Source organism: Oryctolagus cuniculus, chromosome 19, assembly GCF_964237555.1.
Source record: "Oryctolagus cuniculus chromosome 19, mOryCun1.1, whole genome shotgun sequence".
NCBI lineage: Eukaryota > Metazoa > Chordata > Mammalia > Lagomorpha > Leporidae > Oryctolagus > Oryctolagus cuniculus.
Window position 1 is genome coordinate 29,655,922 of NC_091450.1, and position 21,059 is coordinate 29,676,980.

The 21,059-nt window shown below is 47.0% G+C and overlaps 1 protein-coding gene and 1 non-coding gene across 21 annotated transcripts in view; one reads left to right on the forward strand and one right to left on the reverse strand.

Moving 5' to 3' along the window:
• Positions 1 to 21,059, reverse strand: part of RBFOX1 (RNA binding fox-1 homolog 1) — a 2,206,955-nt gene that overhangs the window by 1,281,412 nt on the left and 904,484 nt on the right. The gene's annotated exons all lie outside the window — the stretch shown is intronic.
• Positions 17,472 to 17,607, forward strand: LOC127491509 (small nucleolar RNA SNORA21). The gene has a single exon (XR_007920230.2). It is a non-coding gene; the product is annotated as a small nucleolar RNA SNORA21 (small nucleolar RNA).

Consider the following 21,059-nt stretch of genomic DNA (forward strand, 5'->3'; position numbering starts at 1 on the left):
GTTCAACTCCTCATGCTTCCATTTGACAGCTATGCATACTGCCTGTGAATATGACTTAAACTCTTCACACTTCTGTTGAATTCATTTATAATATAGAATTAACACCACCCACTTCCTAGGGCTATGAATGAGGACTAACCATGAGCAAACACAAGAAATGCACTGGTACCCATTAAGCACTCCCAAAATGGTGACATGAATAAGGGATTTAAAGGGCCACCAATACATAGTTTTTCATAAACAGCTATAGATATAGACACATAGAGCTCATTTTCAGCATATAAGCACCACGGTAAACAAATATTCCTTGAAAATAATTAAATCAAAAGAAGCAGTGGAGTGGGCACTTTACATAGAAATTAAGACACTGCCTGGGATGGCAGCTTCCTAATTCACAGTGCCTAGTTTGGATCTTGATTCTGCTTCTAATTCTAGTTCCCTGGGAGATGGCTCTTCCACCAACATGGGACATGAGGATGGAATGTCAGGTTCCTGGACTTACCTTGGCCCAAACCCATGTGTTGCACACATTTGTGGTGGTGAGCCAGTGGCTGAAATATCTCTGTCCAGCTGTATCTATCATACTCTTTTATGTCTCTGCCTTTCAAATACATAAAAAATACATAAAAATTGCAAAACCAAATACTCAAGTTGGGGATTATATTATTTTTAAGTTTTTTTTTTCAGCTAACTTGAAAGAGAGAAAGAGAGAGAGAGGGAGAGAGAGAGAGATTGAGATCGAGCTTCCATATGCTGTTTACTACCCAAATGCCAGGCACAGACAGGACTGAGCCAGGCCCAGGCCAGAAGCCAGGAACTCCATCTGGGTCTCCCACATGGGTAGCAGCATTGCAAGCACTCGGGCCATCGTGTGCTGCCTCCCAGGATCCATTAGCAGAAAGCTGGATCAGAAGTGGAGCAACCAAGTCTGGCTGTCCAGTTTGGAATGCAGGTGTCCCGAGCAGAGGTTTAACCTGCTGCCTGCAACCACCATTGTAATTCTGCATTCCACCGTGTTCTGTACAAATTCCACATTTTAGTTTGGTCTCCCTGACAGAAGTACATTGCACATAGCAGCAATAACAGGACTCTTCACCATTCCAGTCATTTTGGGAACTTTAAGGACTTCAGAGAGGATAGTTGAATGGACCACGGTAATAAATAGTGAAAGTCTATTTTCTTTTTTTTTAAGATTTATTTATTTATTTGAAAGACAGATTACAGAGAGAGAAGGAGAGACAGAGAGAGAGAGAGAGAGAGAGAGAGAGAGAGAGAGGTCTTCCATTTGCTGTTTACTCCCCAACTGGCCACAATGGCTGGAGCTATACCGATCCAAAGCCAGGAGCCAGGAGCTTCTTCCAGGTCTCTCACAGGGGTTCAGGGGCCCAAGGACTTGGGCCATCTTCCACTGCTTTCCCAGGCCATGGCAGAGAGCTGGAACAGAAGTGGAGCAGCCGGGTCTCGGACCAGTGTCCACATGGGATGCCGGCACCGCAGAAAGTGGCTTTACCTGCTACGCCACAGCGCTAGCCCCAAAAGTCTATTTTCTATTTGCTCCATCAATGAGGGACACATATAAATTCACCACGGAAATCTCAACCAGTGTAGTCCACCCCTACAACTATGCCACCCTTCTCAGGGACAAGAATTCTAAGTAAGAATATTTGGGCTGTCATTATGGCGCAGCAGATTAAGCCTGTGACACTGGCATCCCATAAGAGTGATGGTTTCAGCCCCTGCTGCTCCATTTTCAATCCAGTTCCCTGCTAATGTGCCTTGGAAAGCAATAGTAGATGGGCCAAGTACTTGGGTTTCTGCCACCCACATGATACCTGGATGGAGCTCCAGGTTTCATTCTGATCCAGTCCTGAGCCACTGCAGCCATTTGGTTGGAGAGCGAACAAGCAGATGGAAATTATTCTCTCTCTCTCTCCTCTCATCCCCTCCCCTCCCCTCTCCTCTCATCCCCTCCCCTCTCCTCCCTCCCCTCTCCTCTCATCCCCTCCCCTCTCCTCCCTCTCCTCTCCTCTTATCCCCTCCCCTCCCCTCTTCTCTCATCCCCTCCCCTCTCCTCCCTCTCCTCTCCCCTCCCCCCTCTCCCCTCCCCTCTTCCCCCTCTCCCCTCCCCTCTCCCCCCTCTCCTCTCTCCTCTTCTCCTCTCATCCCCTCCCCTCCTCTCCTCACCTCTCTCCTCTTTCCTCTCCTCACCTCTTTCCTCTAATTGCTTTTCAAGTAAATAAATAAATCTTCTTTAAAATATTAAAATGCCTTCCTTCCTTAAATCCAAAGGCTTCTAAATTCTTTACATTGGAAATCCCATTATTCATTCCCTTCTATAAAACACTGGAGAAGAACAAGCAGAAATGGTGCAGACACCCAAGGCGCCATTCCCCAAGTGGCCCAGTTCTCAGTTACTCTTTTCCCATGATTTTCTGCTTGGATCACACTGTAAATGCCCACTTTGCTCATTAGAGAGGCACAGGACTCTGCCTGAACTCTGAACCAAGAATGGGAGAATCTGCAACCTTATTATCTTGACAAACTATGCAAAACAGCTTACCAGAATTAATGGCATATGCCAAGAATGGAGCTTTCCTCTAATGACTTATACTAAAGAATTTTGAACAGTTTGAGTCTAGAAGTCATCTCATTACTTTAATTGTATAGGTAGCTTTATGAATATCATCACTTAGATTCATTACAACTTCCCCAAGTATTTTATTTCACCACAACCTTTATATCAGTACAGTTTGTTTTTTTAATCCACTATCAAACGTGTGAGACACAGAGTGGATGATAAACATAGCTTTGGAGGACTTTTATCTGACAGAACTTCTAAAAGGAAATACATCAACATCCTTATCACACAACTAAACCCCTCGCTCACGTCCTTGGCTAGGTAAGGGGTAACAGAAAGTTTTATCTGCTTTGAGTTCTGAAGGGCACATTCCTGCTACATTCTGGCTACTCGAAACTTGTTGGAAATTCAAGTGAAAGCCATTATGTGTTCAGTGAGACCTCAGAGAGACAGAGGTTACTTCAGATATGAATTTGAAAAAGTTGACAACAACCCATCGCGTCACACCAGCCATCCCTGCCAACTTGAAGAAACTTGGCGCAAGATCCTGATCAAAGGGATCAAATGGAATCTTAAGAGAGTGTCGTGGCCGGCGCCGTGGCTCAATAGGCTAATCCTCCACCTTGCGGCGCCGGCACACCGGGTTCTAGTCCCGGTCGGGGCGCCGGATTCTGTCCCGGTTGCCCCTCTTCCAGGCCAGGGAGTGCAGTGGAGGATGGCCCAGGTGCTTGGGCCCTGCACCCCATGGGAGACCAGGAAAAGCACCTGGATCCTGGCTCCTGCCATCGGATCAGCACGGTGCGCCGGCTGCAGCGGCGGCCATTGGAGGGTGAACCAACGGCAAAGGAAGACCTTTCTCTCTGTCTCTCTCTCACTGTCCACTCTGCCTGTCAAAAAAAAAAAAAAAAAAAAAAAGAGTGTCGTTTCCAGTGGCCTGATTTGCAAATACAAGCAAACCCAATTCTGCCTACATCTATGCCTTGCGACACGGTGAAGCTGACGTGGGCATTTCCTTGGTTGCCAGGAGTGGGGTTCTAAGAGGGTAGCGACCACTCCTCTGCAAGGGCAGCACCTTCCAAATAAACAGATTCCAGGCTGGGTACTGTTTGTTTGTTTAAGATTTTCATTTATTTATTTGAAAGTCAGTTACACAGAGAGAGAGAAGGAGAGGCAGAGAGATAAAGAGTTCTTCCACCCGCTGGTTCACTCCCCAATTGGCTGCAACGGCCAGAGCTGTGCCGATCTGAAGCCAGGCGCCAGGAGCCTCTTCCAGGTCTCCCACATGGGTGCAGGGGCCCAAGGACTTGGGCCACCTTCTACTGCTTCCCCAGGCCACAGCAGAGAGCTGTATCGGAAGTGTAGCAGCCAGGACCCGAACTGACGCACATATGGGATGCTGTACTGTTTGCTTTTTAAATATCTCATTTAATCCTTGAAGAACCGTGTGGTGTCTAGGGCCAAGCATTTGTCTGAATGGTTAAGATGTCACTTGGGACACATACATTTCATAGTGAAGTGCCTGGGTTCAAGACCCAGCTCAGTTTCCAATTCCAGCTTCAGGCTAATGTATACCGTGGGAGGTACCAGCTGATTACTCAAGTACTGGGACCCTGCCAATCATGTGGGAGACTAAGATTGAGTCCCTGGCTTTTGCCTGGCCCAAAATTAGATTTCTGTCTCTGCTTTTCAGTTAAATAATTTTAAAAGTTGATCATGGGCCTGGCATGGGAGTACAATGGGTTAATATGTGATATTGGCGTCCCCTATCAGAATGCTGGTTCAAGTTCCAGCTGCTCCACTTCTGATCCAGCTTCCTGCTAATGTGCCTCGGAAGGCAGCAGAAGATGACCCAAGTACTGGGGTCCTTGCTACTCATCTGGGAGACCTGGATGGAGTTCCTGTCTCCTGGTTCCAGCCTGGCCCACACCTGGCTGTTGCAGACATTTGGGGAGTGAATCAGCAGATAGAAAATCAATCTCTCTCTGTATCTCTCTCTCTCCCTCTTCTTTCTTCATTCCTTCCCCTCTACTCTGTCACTCTGCCTTTCAAATAAGTAGATCTCTTTTTTAAAATTTACCCATACAGTAGTGTTGATACTGTGCCTATTTTTGCAGGTGACACAACTGGGTGAGGAGGAGTTAAACCATTCAGCCAACTTTGCACAGTTCCTGAAGGATGGAGCTGTAACTTGAACACAGTCTGACCCCTCGTGTCTTCTCACATCTTATCACAAGGCCATCTCATCTCCAACAGTGCTCAAAGCAAACAGCCAAGACCTCAAGCCACACAGAGCTCCATCATGAAGACAGGAACTCCCTCACCAAACTTGGAGTTCTTTCCTGTTTCCTTGCTCCCAAACGTAAGACAGCCAAAATCATTGAGTTCATATGCACAACGTTGGTGGGTTATCTTCACGTGGCTGGCCAGGTCATGTCTATTCAAAGGTGTGCCTACTTTCTGGCATTTAAGAGTGGGATGAGTTGGGATGTAAATTTATCTTCCATCAAGTTTCTGTGGGCTTTGCATAAGCAAATGAGCTGTTGGAGGTCACCGAGGCACTAAACAGGGCTGATTAATTCAACATTCACTCATTCTTTCAACAAACAACTGCTGTTTAGTTAGAGGAATGGACCAGGCAATCACTGGTAGACTGTCAATGTTGATGGGTCTGAATACTGTCACTGTGTACTATGAATATATCTTAGGGTATTATTTGTGTAAATTTCTGTGTGAACATGGGGACATAATATTTGTTGATATGCAAGGGCATTTTGTTTCATTTTGTTTCTCCTTGCTCTTCAGGTAGATTTCAGTCTCCTTTACCCAACCCCTCTCCTTGCCTTCTTTATCTAACTGGCATCTGTGCAGACGTCTGAGTCTCAGAAGCTGTTTTCCACACACCCCCGGACCACCAGCAGGTGCCCCTAATTTACAGCACACTTTCACAGCAAGCCACATTTTTCCTTCGCCAGCCTATGGCACTTGCCATTAATTCACAGTGGTGTGTGAGTGGTGTTCACGTCCATGGACAGGCGGGACATAAAAAGACAGGGATGCATCTATGCATATGTTTAGAAACAAGCAAAGTGTTCAGCAGAGAGTAAGTCCTCAGTAAACATTAGTCAATAACGAGGATGATGATGATTGAGTATCAGAACCATCCGTGAATTCACTATTTCACTAATCCAGGAAAAACCAGCCCAGGAAGTCAAATGTCCAGATCACTATACTGCTCTTTCCAGATTTTTTTTTTTTGACAGGCAGAGTGGACAGTGAGAGAGAGTGAGAGAGACAGAGAGAAAGGTCTTCCTTTACCGTTGGTTCACCCCACAATGGCCGCCACGGCCGGCGCGCTATGGCCGGCGCAGCGCTGCAGCCAGCGCACTGCGCTGATCCGAAGCCAGGAGTCAGGTGCTTCTCCTGGTCTCCCATGGGGTGCAGGGCCCAAGCACTTGGGCCATCCTCCACTGCACTCCCAGGTCACAGCAGAGAGCTGGACAGGAAGAGGAGCGACTGGGACAGAATCCAGCGCCCCGACCGGGACTAGAACCCGGTGTGCCGGTGCCGCAGGCAGAAGATTAGCCTATTGAGCCATAACACCGGCCTCCAGAAATTTTTTGAAAGACCCAGCAAAACTCTTTGATAAAAATCATCAAATGGCCACTTTCATCCCAAGACATTTTGAGCACCTTGCCCTCAAATCCTTGCTTTGCTTGGTTGACCAATCCTAAACTATTATCTCATGATCTTTACCCAATCTCTATGAAGTACCTGCATGGAAATGCTGGCCTTACAACAACACAGCTCCAAATCTCAGTGAACAGCTTGACTCTGTCCATGCCCTGAGACCTAACCCAAGCCTCTGCACAGTTCCTGAATGCAGATGCTAGAAACCATCAGGTCCTAGTCTCCTCCAGTCCCCTAGCCTCCCTCCCTTACCTTAAAGTTTCCATGCCCTATTTTTATGGTTGTAAATCAGCCTCTTAAAAAATTAGCTCACCAAATCCAGGGAGCTGTGCCATCGGCCCTACAAGGTCCCTAATCACTAGCTCATGAATTCATTTATTTTTCCCATAAATATCATCTTGATGTTCGGCCTTGTCTTGAAAGCATTCTTTTCCAAGAACCCCATGCCTGAAGCAAAAATCCCAAGCACCTACACGTAGCCACTGGACTGATTGCAGCCCACTTTGCTATCATCAGAATTCCCCTGAAGGCCGTGATATTGCTGAACAGCTGGAGGAGGGTGAGAATGGCAGACCAACAAAGAACTTGGCCACAAGCTCAACACATATCTCTTGGTCTAAACTTCACTCAGTATGAACCCTTACCCCAACTTTTCAGGGAACCTAAGAATTAAGCAGTGAATGCCCAGCTCATTAACGACTTTAGGTCTGCTGTGCTGGAAGCCGCAAGCCCCGTATGTAATTCCATCCTCTTACTTGCCAAGCAAACGCCCCCATTCTGGGGATGCATTGACTTCATCCAGGACCTGAAGGGGGATGTCATGCAAATATGGATATTAAGTTCCATGTGAAACTTGTGCAGGTGCCATGTAATCCCCAGGTGGTTTCACATCTCCATAGGTATTACTCCCTATCTCATAAAAGAGGCCAACAAATAGGAGGGCTCTGTCCCACGATGGACCACGGCTGTGGGAACTGCACAGGTGCAATCTTCCTCACTCTACTCCTCTATCATTCCTTCCTTTGGGCAATTCTCTGGCCCACTGTCCACTTACAACAGGCAGTTCTCTGCTTGTCATGTGTGTGTCTTTACTTTCACACCTGAATAAATTTTGGTACCACTTTTAGCACTTTGAGTTTGCACTTAGAATTGTTGTGTGAGGCAACGACCTGGAGTACAAATTAAAACACTCCAGCTCACATCACTTGCTCTGTACTTTGAAACACATTCTTGCTTTCTTTTACCACTTCAGGGTCAGCGATTGTCTATATGCACAGTAAGCAAGCAGACCCAGAATGGGGGTTCGCCAGCAACTCCTCCATCCAGTTTTGGGGGTGTTCTCTACCAAGAGGCTACTAAGACTCTGTTGAGAGAATGTGCTCTCGTAGCTTAACTAATACATAAACTCGGCTTCCTGTGAAGACGTTGCTCTCGTGTTGTATGTGGGTACAGCATTCAGAATGGTTGACACCAACTATCTCACAGCGAGTCTCTATTATGAAGTTGTTTCACTTATTTATTCAAATAGCTCATCCTCAAAGAGAACATTCTTAAGACACTGTCTAAAAAATCACTCCTTCTGGGCACCTCCACCCACTGCTGGGCTCAGTAAAAGAAACCCAAGGCATGTTCAGTGCTTTGAATGAAGAACACCACAGACTCTCTCAGACCCTCCTTGCCCCGCCTTGTTCCTTGGCCCTCTTCCTCCCCTGAAGGGCAGTGAGGGCCTTCCTCTGTCTGATGAGAGGTCATTGTGACAATAGGATGCAACGATCATGAGACCCTCCATGGAACCCCAACAACCAGAGAAGATTAACTCAGGATCCCAGGCAAGGAGACCGATAGCCAACAGCCCCTCACCCAGAGAGACTCTAGCACTCTGTCATCTTCTGGCTGTGACCTGAGAGCCTACATAACAAGACAACCTTTGTTGGGGCTGGCACCATGGCACAGTGGGTAAAGTAGCCACTGCCTGTGAGTCCGGCATCCCATATGGGCACGAGTTCATGTCCCAGCTGCTCCTCTTTTGATCCAGTTCCTTACTAATGGCCTGGGAGGGAAGCAGATGATGGCCCAGCTACCTGGACCCCAGCCACCATGTGGGAGACTTGGAAAATGCTCTTGGCTCCTGGCTTCGACCTGGCCCAGAGCTGCTTGTTGTGGCCATTTGGGGGAGTGAACAAACTGATGGAAGATTCTGTCTCTCTCTCTCTTTCTGTGTGTGTGTGTGTGTGTGTGTGTATAACTCTCAAAATAAATACTTTCAAATTAAATAAATACATCTTTAAAAAAACACAGCCTTGGTTCCCCATGCATTTGCTCCCACCCTGTCCCACGACTTCTCCTTGCCATCTTCCCCTATCAACTCTTTTTTTTTTTTTTTGACAGGCAGAGTGGACAGTGAGAGAGAGAGAGACAGAGAGAAAGGTCTTTCTTTGCCATTGGTTCACCCTCCAATGGCCGCCGCGGCCGGCGCACTGCGCTGATCCAAAGGCAGGAGCCAGGTGCTTCTCCTGGTCTCCCATGGGGTGCAGGACCCAAGGACCTGCTGATACTCCGTGAGGCTCATATGTACATGCAGGTAACAAATGTGTGTGCCTTTTCTCCTGTCACTCTGCCTACTGTCCACTTACTAGAGACTTGACTCTCAGACCTTCAGATAAGAGAGGAAAAATGTTAATTCCTCTGAATCCCTTACCCTGATCTCACGTTCTGCAGAGGCCTGATCAGTGTATTTGACACCTGCTTGCTTATGTCTAACAACCTGATTCCTCTTCTAGGACACAAGATGCACAAAGGAAGGAACTCAGTTTTGTTCACTGAGACCTCCCCACATTTAGGAGTACACCTGCCACGTAAGAGGGGCCGGCTTAGTAGGACGAGGAGGACACAAGCTGCGTGTCTGTCTACTGAGGGGGAAACACGTAGGGAGGCAAACAGAATACTTCACCTATGGATAGGGTCTTCATTTGCCAAATATTTATCATCACAGCAACCTGAAGGCTTTCATGTGTTGTTGCCATTTCATAAAAGACCTGAGGCTCAGAAAGATTGAGATCTACTTTTAGGGCAGGATTTACCTGGTAATCTAAATGAGGGGCTCTACGATGATGTCACCATTCCTGAGAGCAGGAATGAGCAATGGTAATCAATAATAACTAATCACTCCCATTCACAGGTGCTCCAGAGAGTCGACTCCACTGAGTTTAGAATTAGTGTGTGTTCTACTGACTTCTGTAGTGGCCAGACACTTGTGAGGGTCTCCAGCAATGTACATTGGAAGGAGTACGTCCCCTTCCAAGGGACTGTGATTCGGAAAGATGAGGACAAAGCCCAGGTTCCAAGTATTCCAAAGGGAATCTCACACATGGAAAGCAGAGAATTCCCTGGAAAGATGGCAGTGGGTGAACCAAATTACGGCCCAAGTCCTACTTTGAAACACTAACTCCAGAGGTCTTACACACACTTACACCAATTTTTAAAATACTAAGAACTTCAAGCAACATTTTTGTAGGCATCATGAAAAATGAACACTTTGGGGTTTTTTGTTTGTTGGTTTTTGGCAAAAACAACCCTTTAGTGGGGAAGAATGGAGGCAACTGAACAGGAAATAGATTCTTCTTCAGGAGGGGTAACAGGAGGCTGAATTATCCAGATAATTCTCTCAAACCCCACTTCGCCTCCTCAGTGTGAAAAGAGCCTCTTTGGAGGCCATCCTGTTTAAACTGCAGAGCATAATTTAGGGGGAAAAATCTACTAATGACCCTCCATTCAAAAGGCTGCAGAAGGAGCAGTGGGTGGCATATTTAAATGGTAATGAAACACCACCAGGGTAGAGGAAGACACAGACTACCTAAGAGGCAGAGTTTGCTCCATTAATAATGACTTTTAGAGTAAGAATGTCAGAAAATGAGAAAAAGAATGAAGAGCCATTTTCCCAGAATTTCTGATGAGATGATCTTTTCTGCAAAGAACAGAGGGTTAGGACACCTCAACACAGACCAAGAGACCGTTTTCCCATCTGTCCACTTGAAAATGTCATTTCTCCTCATTTTTGATGGATTTCAAAGCAAAACCCTTGTCAGACAGAAATCACCATCAGATGGCATTTTGCATCCAAACCATGGTTTCCTAAAGGGGAGAGAGGAACTTCCGGAGACTGGTAAAGCACCAAAGTTTGTAGTTGTTCTGTATTCAAAGCACCTGATTTCATCAGATTTCTCATTAGAAACAAGTGTCGCCATCAATGCCGGATAAAGGATTCCTTTCTCACTGAGTGAATACAGAATGTCAGAGTGATTAGCACAGAGGAGCCAGGAGTGGCACAGAACAGAAACAGCCTTGATAAGACCCCTATCTCCAAATCTGAAGGCAGGCACAAAGAGCTATCACAGAACAGACACATCTCCCAAGCGCCTTTGGAGGCGTGAATGCTGTGTGGGGAGGTGGGTGTGCCTGTGTCTTCTGAGCTGAGTCCAGTCAGCAAAGGCAACCTGTGCTCACCACCCTTTCCACCCAGAGACTCAGACCTGCCATGCACCAAGTGGCTGTCTTCTGTCCAAATAAAAAAGCCAGAGTATGCATTTGCCATGGCAATTAAGAAGCCACCTGGGGTACCCCTCCCCAACGCACCACATCATAGTGCCTGGATTCAGGCCCCAGTTTCATCTTCCTGCTCATACTCATGCATGTGGAGGCAGCAGGTGACTGCTCAAGCTCTTTGGTCCTTGCCAGCCACATGGGAGACACGGGCTGAGTTTCTAGGTTCTAGACTACTGGGGACCAACCCAGCAGATGGGAGCACTCTGTCTGTCTCTCTGCCCCTGCCTCCACCCTTCTGCTTGGGCCACAAATAAAAAAAATTAAAACACATTAAAAATCCTCAGAAGGCCGATGCCGCGGCTCAATAGGCTAATCCTCCACCTTGCGGTGCCAGCACACCGGGTTCTAGTCCCGGTCGGGGCGCCAGATTCTGTCCCGGTTGCCCCTCTTCCAGGCCAGCTCTCTGCTGTGGCCAGGGAGTGCAGTGGAGGATGGCCCAAGTGCTTGGGCCCTGCACCTCATGGGAGACCAAGAGAAGTACCTGGCTCCTGCCATTGGATCAGCGCAGTGTGCCGGCCACAGCGCACCAGCCGCGGCGGCCATTGGAGGGTGAACCAACGGCAAAGGAAGACCTTTCTCTCTCTCTCTCTCTCGCTGTCCACTCTGCCTGTCAAAAAAAAAAAAAAATCCTCAGAAGAAATAATTCTCCGTCCTCTGGTCCTCTGGACTCTAATCCTATGCTAACCTAGGTCAATTCTTAGAAAAAGATCCAGGGCTCATTTGCACGTGTGCATTTTCACTGTCCCAGCCCCAGCCTAGGCACCACCCACCCCAAGCCCTGCAGAAGCTTCCCTACATCCCGATCCGTGTTGGTCCCCATCCACCACTGCAGTGGAGACATCTTTCAAAGTCCAAGCACACCACTACGACCCACTGCAGACAAGGGCTTAGACAGTCTCCTAACCCCTAGCAGAATTTAGCACAAACTCTTGATAGGAGTAATGAACCTCCCAAAGGAATCCCCACCTTATTACTAGAATCTGTGAATTTTTTTTTATTTGAGAGGTAGAGTTATAGACATTGAGAGAGACAGAGAGAAGGGTCTTCCCTCCATTGGTTCACTCCCCAAATGGCCGCTACGGCCAGCGCTGGGCTGATCCGAAGCCAGGAGCCAGGTGCTTCTTCCTGGTCTCCCATGCGGGTACAGGGGCCCAAGCACTCCACTGCCCTCCTGGGCCACAGCAGAGAGCTGACTGGAAGAGGAGCAATCAGGACTAGAACCCGGCACCCATATGGGATGCCAGCACCACAGGCGGAGGATTAACAAAGTGAGCCACGACACCAGCCCCAAATCCGTGAATTTTTTTTATGTTGTATGGCAAAAGAGAAGTAATGTTGCAGATAGAACTAAGGCTGCCAATGATGGGGGCAGAGGAGGCAAAAAAAACGGATACCCCAAAATACGCCATGCTGGACTGCAGATGGGAGTGCCCATGGAGCAGCAGCCTTGGGCAAGAGCTTTCTCTGGCGTCCCTATCCCTCAAGACTTGAAACCTGCTTCCTGAAATCTCAGCAACCAAGGGTAAACTCCCGTTACAGAGATGAGAGGAAATCCAGCCTCACTCCCAAAATCAGAGGAAATGTGCTCAAAGCCACTGTGTATTCTCGGGGTTTGTTCTCTTCTCCTCCAACACTGAGTGCAGCACCCCGAACCACCGAATCCTTTCCGTGGGAAGAGGGCACCTGAGCCTCAACCATCCGGCGCTTCACTGAGTTACACATTTTGTAAGCAGGTTCATCACCGTGCATCCTTTCTCACCTGCCAATCCGTCTCTTGTCGGTTTCCTCCAGCAGATTCAATGACTTAACCTGCAGAGGGAAGGCATGAACTCCCCTACACTAATCAGTGGACAGTAAAACGAGATTACTCTAAATTATCCGAGTGGTTTCAGTGTGATCACAAGAATCCTTAAAAACGGAAGAGGATGGTGAAAGACTATCAGGGTCAGGCCGGTGCCGCGGCTCACTAGGCTAATCCTCCGCCTGCAGCGCCAGCACTCCAAGTTCTAGTCCTGGTCGGGGCGCCAGATTCTGTCCCGGTTGCCCCTCTTCCAGGCCAGCTCTCTGCTGTGGCCTGGGAGTGCAGTGGAGGATGGCCCAAGTGCTTGGGCCCTGCACCCCATGGGAGACCAGGAGAAGCACCTGGCTCCTGGCTTCAGATTGGCCCAGCTGCGGCTGCTGCGGCCATTTGGAGAGTGACCCAGTGGATGGAAGATGTCTCTCTCTTTCTCTCTGTCTCTCCTTCTCTTTCTCTATGTAACTCTGCCTCTCAAATAAATAAATATATAAATCTTTTTTTAAAAAGATCTTAATAAACTTTAAAATACAGTAAGTTACCAAAATAGTAACAAGGTATAAAAGACAATCTTGATATAATCCCTACAAATCTAATAAATATACATCAAGGGGTTGTGTGTGCATGTTTTGGTTGGATTGGGGAAGATTCAAGTGACAGAGTTGAGAAAAAATAAAATATTCACGAAGTATTCTATATAATGGAAAGTGACAAAATCTTGTCATTGTTTCCACTAAGACAACATTAATTAAAAATATCTGATCATGGAGTATCATGTATTCCACACACCAGGAATAAAAATATATCTCTACAGAATTTTCTGGATGAAATTGTTTAAGGTTTGAAGAGGCACCAACATGGTGGAATAGGCAGGGAGATTACTGCTCTAGTCCAGGGAAGATAGTTTAAAAATACGTGGAGAGAGCTCTCAAGAAGTTAGGGAGACAATGGCACAGGAAACTCCCTGCAAATCAGAGGGACACTGTGGACCTCCATGGAGGGTGTGGACGTACACAGTTCAGGACCCCAGCTGCAGCTTTGGAGAGTGAGGTGAGACCAGACTATAGCAGCTCAAGCCACTGGCGATAAAGCTGTGGGAAGAGCTGGGCATGAGTCTGGCTTGCAGCCCTGTGGGGAACAGTGTATCTGCCAATCTAGAGAAAAAAAGGGGGGATGCTACTCTCTTCCCGACCACCTGGCACCAGTGTCCTGTAACTAGCTGGGAGCTAGCAGAAGCCATTTTGGACATAAGTAACAGCTGTGCCAGCTTGTGTCCCTGCACCCAGCAACCAGCAGAGAAGACTTCGGAGTCTGGCTGGGTGCTCATGAGTGCGGGAGCCTTGTGTGCTGGGACTGTGAAAACACTGTGGCGGCATGGGTGGGTGCAGGGTGTGGCTGGGCAGTCACTGTGGGCAGCTCCACGTGCCAGAGGCTCCCTGATGCCCTGGTGAGGGTCACTGTTGCGGGATCTGTGCTCACAATGAGGACTGCACAGATCCTTTGTGTGGTTCTTATGCAGCATAAATGAATGTTGTACCCACTGGGGCTAGCATCCATTTACTAGTTTGCCTTGAGGTGAGGAGGTGAGCATGAGATTATACCAATAGAGTTGATCAAACCTCCCCTTTGATAGGAAAAAAAATAGTAATAAAGATGAGATTTACCACACACAATTTGGGAGTCACCTTGGATACTCCCCTAACCCTGGAGCACTGAACAGAGCTCCCTGACCATACCCACCACATGTCTCTGGGTATTCACTGAAAGAGAGGACACTCCACTAATCCACAGAGGCATAGTCCAAAGACAAAAAGCCACCACAGGAAAAAAATATATCAACAAATATCTCTACAAATGTGCAATAATAAACACAGCAATTCAGGAAACAAGAATAAGGAAGACAACATGATGCCCCCAAAGGAACACAACATTTCAATACTAGAACATGAAAATGAAGAGACTGATGAAATGCCAGAAATGAAATTCAAAAAATTGATCACAGGATTACTTAGAAGTAATCAGAAGCAAATCCATGAACTAAAGAAATCCATATATGACATGAAAGAAAATTTTTCTCATGAAATTGAGATTTTAAAGAGAAATCAAAGCAAAATACTGGAAATGAAGAATTCAATAGAACACATAAAAATACAGTGGAAAGCCTTAACAACAGAACTGGTGAGATATAAGAAAGAATATCTGAGTTACAAGACAAATCTCTGGAAATTTTACAGACCAAAAAGAAGAAGAAATAAGAAAACTATAAAAACAGTGTCAGAGATCTATGGGATACTATCAAATGACCCAATAAACCGGTCTTAGGAGTTCCTGAAGGTATGGAAAGAGAAAACGGATTAGAAGGCCTTTTTAGTGAAACGATTACAGAAAACTCCCCAAATTTGGAGAAAGAAAGGGATATTCAAGTACAGGAAGCACATAGAACTCCTGATAGACATGACAAGAAAAAGTCTTCACCATGACACACTGTAGTCAAACTCTCCACAGTAAAATATAAAGAAAATATTCTAAAATGTGCACAAGAAATGTCAGATTACTTTCAGAGGATCGTCAATTAGACTCACAGCTGACTTATCAGAAACCTACAGGCTAGGAGAGAATGGTGAGATATAGTCCAAATCTTAAGAGAAAAAAACTGTCAACCCAGAATACTGTACTCTGCAAAGCTCTCATTTATGAATGAAGGGGAAATAAAGACTTTCCTTAACAAACAGCAATTGAAAGAATTTGTCACCACTCATCCAGCCTTATGAAAGATCCTTAAGGATGTGCTATACACATAAGCATAGAAACATGGTCATCACTATGAAAGGAGGTGGAGTTATGGCTGGTGCCATGGCTCACTTGGCTAATCCTCCATCTGTGGCGCTGGCACCCTGGGTTCTAGTCCCGGTTGGGGCACTGGCTTCTGTCATGGTTGCTCCTCTTCCAGTCCAGCTCTCTGCTGTGGCCCGAGAGTGCAGTGGAGGATGGCCCAAGTGCTTGGGCCCTGCACCTGCATGGGAGATCAGGAGGAAGCACCCGGCTCCTGGCTTTGGCTTGGCACTACGTGCCGGCCATAGCGGCCATTAGGGGAGTGAACCAACGGAAGGACGACCTTTCTCTGTCTCTCTCTCTGTCTAACTCTGCCTGTAAAAAAAAAAAAAAAGAAAAGAAAAAAGAAAAAGAAAAAGAAAGAAAGCAGGTGGAAGCAGAAAATCTCCCAGTAAAGGTATAAAGGAAATCCAAAGTAAACAATAGGAATATTTATGGGAAAATGGCAGGGCCAAGGAATAACTTATCAATAGTCTCCTTGAATGTAAATGGCCTCAACTCCCCAATTAAAAGATACATACTGGCTGAATGGATTCAAAAATGAAACCTGTGATTTATTTCCTACAAAAAAACACATTTCACCAACAAACTGAACATGCAGACTGAAAGTGAAAAGATGGAAAAAGATATTCCATTCTAACAGAAACCAAAAAGAGCTGGTGTAGCCATTCTAGTATCAGACAAAACAGACTTCAACACAAAAACTGTTAAAAGAGACAAAGAAGGACACTGTGCAAGGATTAAGGGATCAATTCAACAGGAAGATGTGAGTAAAATAAATGTATAAGCACCTAATTACAGGGCACCTGGCAATTGAAAGAAATGTTGATGGATCTAAAGGGAGACATAGACTCCCATCTAATAGTAATGGGAGACTTCAACACTCCACTTTCAGCAATGGACAGATCAACCAGACAGAACATCACCATGGAAACAACAGTTTGTTGACACAATAGACCAAGTGGACCTAACAGATATCTACAGAACTTTTCATCCTACGGTTGCAGGATACAGATTCTTTTTACCAGTTCATGGAACTTTCTCTAGGAGAGACCACAGGCCAGGCCATGAAGGAAGTCTCAACAGATCTGAAGGAATCAAAATCATACCATGCATCTTCTCTGACCACAATGGAATGAAGCTGGAGATCAACAACCCTAAGTCTCTAGAGCATATGCAAACACACAGAGACTGAACAGAACGTTCCGGAATGACAGTGGGTCACAGAAGAAAGCAAAAGAGAAATCAAAAACTCTGGAGGAATAGTTTGTTTTCAAACTATTTCTTGAAATCTTTGCTTAGTATAGAGTTAATCTTCTGTGTATAAAATTAATTGAAAATAGATCTTAGTAAAAAATAAGAATGGAAATAAGAGAGGGGGTTGGAAGAAGGGTGGGAGGGGAGGTATGGTGGGAAGAATCACTATCACTATGTTCTTAAGGTTGTAGTCATGAAATGCATGGAGTTTGTATACCTTAAGTAAAGGGTTTCTGGGGAAACAAAACAAATAAATAAAATAAAGTTGTTTAAGGTTTAGTCCACACACACATCATGCAGCACAAAAAGAAAACCCTCAGAATCGCAATCCTGCTATTCTGACGTCAGGAAAATGGCACTCATTTAGTGAGTCAGCACCAGTGGGGACTGAGAGAGGAGCACACAGCCTCCTAGATTCTGATAACCGACAGCCCAGGGGCTGTTCCACAGCCAAGATGCCCTTGCAGGGCGCTCAGAAACAGCGGGGGGGGGGGCACTCCATGCGGGTCCCTTTTCCTACAGTGTGTTCGGCTGTCATTTTCATGTTTTTTCCCACAGAAGTTGTCTTATTGGGTGGAGATTTGGTGCGGTGGTAGAGGGGCTTCTCGGGATGCCTTCATCCAACACTGGAGCGCCTGCTGCAGTCCTGGCTCCTCTGGTTCTGATCCAGGTTTCAGCATACCAGGGAGGTGGCGGGGATGACTTCAGAACCCGGTCCTTCCCCCTACAGGAGCACTCAGTGGGTCTTCTGTTTCTGACCCATGAAGCCGTCAAGAAGGGGCAGAGCAAAAACACCACTTTTGGGTGAAGAGGCCACATGTTGTGTTGTTTTGCTTCAGTCGGTGGGGTGACAAGAAGAAAGGGAAAAAAAGAGGGGTAGAGGAATGGTGCGGTATTGCTGCCTCCACATGAGGGACCTGGACAGAGTTCTGGGCTCGTGACCTCAGCCTGGCCCAACCCTGCCTGTTGCAGGTACTGGAGAAATGGACCAGTAGGTAGACAATCTCTCTCTGCTTTTCAAATAAAATGAAAATTGGAAAGAAAATGATTACATCCCTATTTTTTTTAAAAATGATCTATTAATCATATACAGTGACACAAGCGATTAATGAGTCCCTCCCACAGCATGTGTTGGTGGAAGAGAAAAACAGGCAGTAAGTGCTACTTGCTGCTCTCATGCACGTGTCCTTGTGACCTATCAGACTGCTTCTACGTGGCCACATGAATACAGAGGTGCCCAGATGGTGCTCTCTACAGCAGACGTACCTGTGAACCCTTTGTTCTTGCCGCTTGTACATTGCCTCTGCTATTGTGACGCTGTCACGTCAAAACATACATTCACACCCTCATTCCATTGTGTCCTCGTCAGCTTTCTGTGGCTATCACTGAACTCCTAAGTCTAGAAGACTGACAAAAAAAGAAGTTTATTTTAGCTCATGGATGTGCAGGTCAGGGGGTCCAAGAGCATGATGCTGGCATCTGCTTATTTTGTGGGGAGAAGTAGGCGAGACACCTGTTGGATTAGGGCATGGCAGAGGATGGCAGGGCCAACAAGCATGTGGTGTCAAAGTGAGAAAACCACAAAGGACAAATGAGTCTGACAACGACCTGCTCTCGTGGTAACTAACTCAGTCCGTGGACAGTAAGAACTCCCTTCTGTGAGGATGGTTATTCATCTATCTCACTGACTAATTACCTGTTACAGGCCTCACCTCTAACATGGCCATAAAAGCAGTCAGCTTCAACGTCGGTTTCACAGAGTCCAAACCACGTTCACAACACGGCACACCATGGGCTCCCATTTTCAGCTTGCTCCAGATTGGGTCACCCCAGTCCAACCTCGGCTCTTCAGGAGGATGGCAGTAACTCACACTCCTCATCACAAACTCACTTCTCAGAAACCATCCCTAGATGAGTCAGCATTCCCATCCTGACCCCAAACAAACCTTTTAAAGAGACCCTCAGGCACCACAGGATCCTTCTTCATCGGTATTTTGGGGAATGAGAGCAAGCAGGATCATTGCTACACAGTGTGTAGTCCTTGAGAAATAAGTAAGTTCACAACACAGATAAAGCATTTGCAGAATATTCCAACTGAGAAAAAGTGATGAGTAATACAAATGCTTTTAACATCTAGGTTTTTATTTTTTAAATTGTCCAGACTGAAAAATGCTGTTCTCAATACAATTTTAAGTTCCTTCAGGATAGGGAATGGATGTAAAAGCACCTTTCATCACAGGGAAACTGAAACAGTGATTTGCACATAGATTTTCCATAAATAATATTTATGGACTCAGACTCTGAATAGACTCTACACAGCTTCATAATCACTGGATGTGGATGAGTTTTGCTCACAAGTTGAGGAGTTCTCCATGTCCTCCGTGACCCACTCTCCATGTCCTCCGTGACCTGTTCCCTGTGTCCTCCGTGACCTGTTCCCTGTGTCCTCCGTGACTTGTTCTCCAGCCCCTCCATGACCTGTTCTTCACCTCCTCCGTGACCTGTTCTCCACCCCCTCCGTGACCTGTTCTCCACACCCTCTGTGACCTGTTCTCTGCACCCTCTGTGACCTGTTCCCCACACCCTCTGTGACCTGTTCCCCATGTCCTCCATGACCTGTTCCCCACACCCTCCGTGACCTGTTCCCCACACCCTCTGTGACCTGTTCCCCGTGTCCTCTGTGACCTGTTCCCCACACCCTCCGTGACCTGTTCCCTGTGTCCTCCGTGACCTGTTCCCCACACCCTCCGTGATCTGTTCCCCATGTCCTCCGTGACCTGTTCCCCACACCCTCCGTGACCTGTTCCCTGTGTCCTCCATGACCTGTTCTCCACCCCTTCCGTGACCTGTTCCCTGTGTCCTCCGTAACCTGTTCTCCACACCCTCCGTGACCTGTTCCCCATGTCCTCCATGGCCTGTTCCCTGTGTCCTCCGTAACCTGTTCTCTACACCCTCCGTGACCTGTTCCCCATGTCCTACGTGACCTGTACCCCGTGTCCTCCATGACCTGTTCTCCAAGCCCTCTGTGACCTGTTCTCCACACCCTTTGTGACCTGTTCCCCGTGTCCTCCATGACCTGTTCCCCGAGTCCTAAGTGACCTGTACCCCATGTCCTCTGTGACCTGTTCTCTGCACCCTCTGTGACCTGTTCTCTGCACCCTCCGTGACCTGTTCCCCATGTCCTACGTGACCCGTACCCTGTGTCCTCCGTGACTTGTTCTCCACGCCCTCCATGACCTGTTCCCCATGTCCTCCGTGACCTGTTCTCCATGTCCTCCATGACCTGTTCTACACACCCTCCGTGACCTGTTCCCCGTGTCCTCTGTGACCCGTTCTCCACCCTCTCCATGACCCGTTCTCCATGTCCTCTGTGACCTTCTCTTGCACTCGCTTACAGTGCAACCACAGATTCGTGTGGCTCCTCCTGCTCGGAGAGCTGCACTCACAGCTGATGTGTCACCAGCTTTCCCGGAAGCACTTTACAGAACCTTGAAGCTTTTCGAGATACAGAGACCGGAGGACAAAGGGATTTGGGGGCTGGTAAAGTTCTCACAGATAGTGTGTGATGAAGCTAGAAACAGCCCCAGTTTTAGATTCAGAACCCAGTACTCTATACAGCAGCACACCATGAAGGACTGTCACCGGGATGAGTGCCCAAGTTCAAATCCCGCTCTCTGATCGAACGACCTGTGCTCCCATCTTCAAATGGGACTCAGGATAGGTACCAGTGAATGAGTCTACTGAGTGTCTCAGGTGTCTGTGGGCTGATCCACCTTGAAGAAAAAAGAAACCTAGGCTCAAATAGGTGAGAGGATGCTGACTGTCAGAGGCTACTTCCAAGATGGTAGCATTGAGTGGGCATTGCAGGATAGTGGGGCGGTTTGAGTCCTGGATCTTCTGCTTTTGATACTGCGTCCTGGCAATGCTTCCTTGGAGGCGATACACAATGGCTCAACTGCTTGGGTCCCTGCCACCCTCGTGGGAGACCTAGATGGAGTTCCAGGCTCCTAGCCTCAGCCTGACCCAGACCTGGTCTCTCTGTCTGTTTCTTTCTCTCTTTCTCTATCACTCTTTCAAGTGGATGAAAATAAATAAATAAACATTTTAAGAAGCCAGTGGCTTGATTCCACTCTCTACTGGCTGCATTCCCACAGCAGGCTGTCACTCCTACCCACCCCTGATGCTTTTCATGAGGCCAGACAGCCAGGCTGTGCACAGACAACAAGGATGGACACAAAAAAACATCACTATGTAACTAATTTTTATTACATATTTTCAGTTTTCATTTTTTCCTATTTACTGACATTT